Here is a 5,166-nt window from a genome sequence, read left to right as displayed (position 1 = left end):
TGGTAGTAAATAACTTCTATATGATAGAGTTTTATTAGAAAACTTCAGCAAGAGATTAATAACATACGCAGTATGTTATTCTTAGCTCTCGCATCGCTAAGAGTTCATAGTCTGGATTTAAGCGGTACTTCATGTCACCCTGGGAGTGATCTCCCTACAGAGAGTATTTTTTAGCTTAAATTTAGACTTTGGTCAATAACGGGAAGTTGTTCGAACAGAAATCCGATGTATGATTTCAACTGCCACATCTCCACATAGTTCACACCATGAGATTCATATAACGCTTCGTGTCGTGCTAAGAAAGACCTCCTTACAGAGAGTGGATGTGTGCGTCAATACCAAGGTGAATGGAGAAAGTAGTTCATAGTAAGTGGGTGAAGGAAATGTGTCAACATATCCTATAGTCGACCATTAGTCTGAACCGTGAGATTCTTATGTTGTGCCTGCTGGTTAGCTTTAAGCGTCCTTTGTTAGTCGTTTAACGACGGCTATCCCTACGGAGGGTTGTAACATAGAATTCGGAACAACCCAGGCTTCAGTAAAATGAATAGGGTTTTATAGTTCCGTCTTGGGTATCATTTTCCATTTCGAAGCGATACTCATACCGTTCTATAAGATCCGAAAATGGAGGGTCTACACTTACAGAATTATTAAGTGTTAATAATGTCTGACCAAAAGCGGTACCTAAATGACTATCGGAATATGAGTTATTCTTGAGGTAGTATTTCGTCAAGAATATCTTGATGTAATATAGTTGTAAAAGAATTATCTTGGGTAAATTATTAAAATTGCTAAAACTTGATTGGATATAAAATTTCAGAATGACAAGTTCATTAATACAAGTGTTGGTCTCAGATAATTTTATTGAGGATAATTATGTGAATTAGAAATCAAATTTGAACACGATACTTGTGATAGAAAATTTGCGATTTGTCTTAACTGAGGGCTGTCCTCCCATTCCTAGCTCTAACACAAACCAAAATGTTCGGGATGTATATGACAGATGGGTCAAGGCTAATGATATAGCCCGTGCTTATGTCCTCGTCAGCTTATCTGATGTGTTAACAAAAGAAGCATGAGGATATGAGTACTTCCAAAGAGATTATGGAATCTCTGCGAGGGATGCCATTAAGTACGTTTACAACAGTCACATCAAAGTGGGGACCAATTGGCACACCCTGCCCTGAGCCCGCACTCTTCAACCCAAGGAGAGGCGTGAGGGACTGCAAATACCACCCTTTTGTGATACCTACTGTCCAATTAAACCTCTTTACTACACTCAATAAACTTTAAGTCAAGGAAATAACAACAACTGATTAAGCAGGCCCATTTTATATTACAACAATGTAATGTTCATACAACTCCTGACTTAATTACAAAGTTTACAACAACCATTCTTAAAACCCTTCGGAAGTGTGACTGTGGCTTGTGGCAAACCTTGACCTTAGCAGTACCTTGGAACTCAAAGACATAAAACATGGAAAACGTGAGCTACAAAGCTTAGTGAGTGGCAACTTTAAACAAATAATACAAGTTTGATTTTTGAAATTCATCTTTGGGAATACAATTCCACAATCAACAACAATCACATAGAAAAATGTAATCTCCCCAGCCTGTCAGCTAGACAACCCTGGCATGATTATGTATTTTTCCCAGGTATTCTTCGTGAATGACCCATGATGATCAACGTGGACACAAGCTCAATACCCTATAACCCGTCGACTGTGCATATGTTGACATTCTTTGTTAGCCATGTTTGGGTACGCTGACAATCCCAGCTAGATATTCTGACAATCCCAGCCAAGCATCCCACCAAGCACGCTAACAATATCCCGGGTATGAATCTCATTTCCTAATGCAAATATACATGCATTTTGACAACAATACAAATCAAATATCCACACAAACATATTTCCCGATCATGCAAATATTTCAAACACAACCTATATATATATAATCACACACACACACACACACATATATATATATCAACCATTTAAACAATGGAATAACCACTCACCTTGGTTGGTTAGGAACTTTCCTTTCCGAAGTTCCTTAGGTTTCCTTGGTTTCCCTTTCGAAATCTAAATTCCATATTCAATTATCAGCTTAGATTACTCATAGTTCCAGAACTTATTTTAAGATACTTCCTTTTGAAAACATGTTCTAAAATTTCTTAGGAAGCTTACTCTAAAATCTTAGTTCAGAACTTCTCATGATTTGGCCGAAATCATCAAAACATCAAGGCTGGCTCAAGCTTATTTGACAGCTCGACCCTTCTGTATTTTTCTCATTCTCCAGCCTGATTCCTTGGAGTTTCTTCTCCGACAGCCCTACCCTGTAAACTAGACTCACGTAGATTTTAGGTGGCTTTGGAATCACTCCAAACGCACGAGTATTCTGGGAGATATTCTCGTTCCAAGTTGATGCTACTTCCAGACCTTCCTGTCTGACAGCATCTACCTTTCTTGGAACCTCTCGACCAACGCATGGTCTTGCTACCAATGCATGCGTTCCTTCATCAACGCATAGATTCCTCACAATTAGCCTTCATACACTTCCTAATGTCCTTTGAAGAGAAATCGAGTTATCATCTAAAGAGAAGTCCTTGGCCTTATTTATATGCGTCCAAAATCTCCCCCAATGTGACACCTCCTACTTGGCCGCATGCCAGGTGCCCTTTCCCTACTCTATTAATGCAATCTTTACGCCACCGCAATCCAAGGTGTCTTCCTCCCCTTTTACCAACACATAGCCCTCAAATTTGCATGTCTTCTTGTGCATCCACCTTATTTGTTTAAGGCCCAAGATTTCTCCCCAACAAGCCACATGTCCGAATGACAACCTTGAATGCGTCCATCCAATCTCATATGCGCCCATCCTACCTCAATGTGTCCATCTACCACAAATACGTCCATCCAATCTCATATGCGCCCATCCTACCTCAATGCATCCATCTATCACAAATGTGTTCATATGCGTCCATCTACCACAAATGCATTCATATGCGTCCATCTACCACAAATGCGTTCATATGTGTCCATCTACCACAAATGCGTTTATATGCCCTCGGATGTCTAACGCGTATAGCACATCTCTAACGTATGTCAACCCTTAAGTTAAGCTAAGTCTCAACTTAACGCCTCATGGTATAACTTACCATCACCTAGCCTCCTACTAACGCATCCCTCATGACCATCGCATGTATGTCTTAATTGCTTGTCAACGTCCTTAGTCTCTTGTTCAAGACCAACCCAACTAACCTCAGAAGCCTTATGTACTGCCAGCCTTAGCAATGCAAAGACATTTCACCATGCGTTCACCATGGCCTAGCTCATCGTTTAGCAAGGCTGCCGCATAGCACCATCGCATAGGTTATCGTTTAGCGCGACTCCCCGCATCGTCCAGCGCCACATCGTTCCGCACGATCGTCTACCGCATCGCTTAGCTCCATGCATTTTCTATACGATCGTCCAGTGCTCGCCTACATGATCACCTACCTCATCGTGTAGCGCCGCTCACTTACTATACGATCGCATACTCCATCATGTAGTGCTGCTCGTTTACTATACGATCGTCTACCTCATCGTGTAGCACTACTTATTTACTACACGATCAACCAGCGCGCGCAACTCCAACACCCAGTGCCCATGTCCATGCAACTTGAGACTGTGATTTGTTAATCACTCAAGACACTGGCTGTCGCATGTGTTTCTCTTGGCCACACTTTGGCTTCCTTCAATGCCCAAATAACCTCTCAAATGTTCATGGCCAATGCATGACATAACACCAACGCTTAGCATAAGGCTAACACATTGTCAATTACTTAAGCCATTTCTTTCTTGGCTTCCAACACATAGTTCTTTTTGGCTTCCTACTTAACCCCATTTTCACTAGTTAAGGTTTATTTCAAAGCTACTAAAAAATCTATTTAAACACTTGGAATTTTCCTCCTCTTTAACATAGGATTTAATTTATACTTAGTTAATCCCTTTTATTTCCTACTTAAGTAGGAAAAATAAAAATCCGGGTTTCACACCAATGTTTGTGAATATGTCCTAGACATGATGGTCCACTTTTATATGGCAGAAGTAAATGGTGTTATCATGAACGAGATAAGTCAAGTTGGTTTTATCCTAGAATCTCTCTGAAGAGTTTTCTGCAATTTTGAATGCATTAATGAATAAAATTTGACTACTCTACTTAAGCTACAGGCTTACCAGACAATGTTGAGAACAAAGGGTCTGGTGCCAAAAGTAAATGTTATAGCCAAGAAGAAAGGAATGTCCTCCAAGCCTGATGTTGCTTCCTCTTCAAAGAGTAAGAGTATTCTTATGAAGAAAGGAAAAAGGAAAGAGAAGAAGAAGCCTACTGGATTGAAAGGCAAGGATAGCGCTGCAAAGGGAAATGTTTCCATTTCAACGATGAAGGGCACTAGAGGAGACACTACCCTCAATATCTTGTCGAGAAGAGAGCAAAGAAAAGGTAACCAGGCTAACTTGACCCTAGGACCATTTGCTCAGCTCATCTAGTGGGAAAAGTTGCTACTATATTCTTGTATTAAATGAAATGTTCATTTTCAAAAAATTATGTTTGTTCTTGCAACCTCGATTAAGAATCAAATTGTTAAAAGCCATTTGTAGATATTCAAATATCTAAATGGCTATATCAAAGTATAGAAAATTTAAAAATTTCTAGATCTGACTGTTAATAAAGAGTTGTTGAGATAGGTCAGATGCATCTTACTCAAAGAGTTGAGAGTACCTCGATGTAGTGGGAGGAAAGTGTGCTTCTTGGCCATTATTGAGATTAAGATGCAATCCCCTTATAATTTTATCTAAAGCCTATTGTATACTAAAATGTTCATAATAATTCTCTCGGCTAAAGTGTTTGAGAATTACCTAGTAAGACTAGGAATACCAGATAACCTAGGGCAAGTAGGAGAAATATCGAGTATAGAGATACCAAATGGTAAAAGATGGGTATGGGATGCCCTAATTTATTGTATTTCTCTATAAAAACTCAGAAACTCGTCTTATATATCGAATGTATAAGTTACCATTGGAGTTTTAGTCCAAGTGGGAGTTTGTTGGGTTTTATGTCCTAAAACTCGTGGTATGTAAACAATGGAGTTTATTCTGATAATTCAATAAAGGTGTTATTGAA

This window comes from Benincasa hispida, chromosome 9, assembly GCF_027475165.1.
Source record: "Benincasa hispida cultivar pf3 chromosome 9, pf3_genome.v1.1, whole genome shotgun sequence".
NCBI classification, from domain to species: domain Eukaryota; kingdom Viridiplantae; phylum Streptophyta; class Magnoliopsida; order Cucurbitales; family Cucurbitaceae; genus Benincasa; species Benincasa hispida.
Note: the sequence above shows the minus strand (reverse complement) of the source record.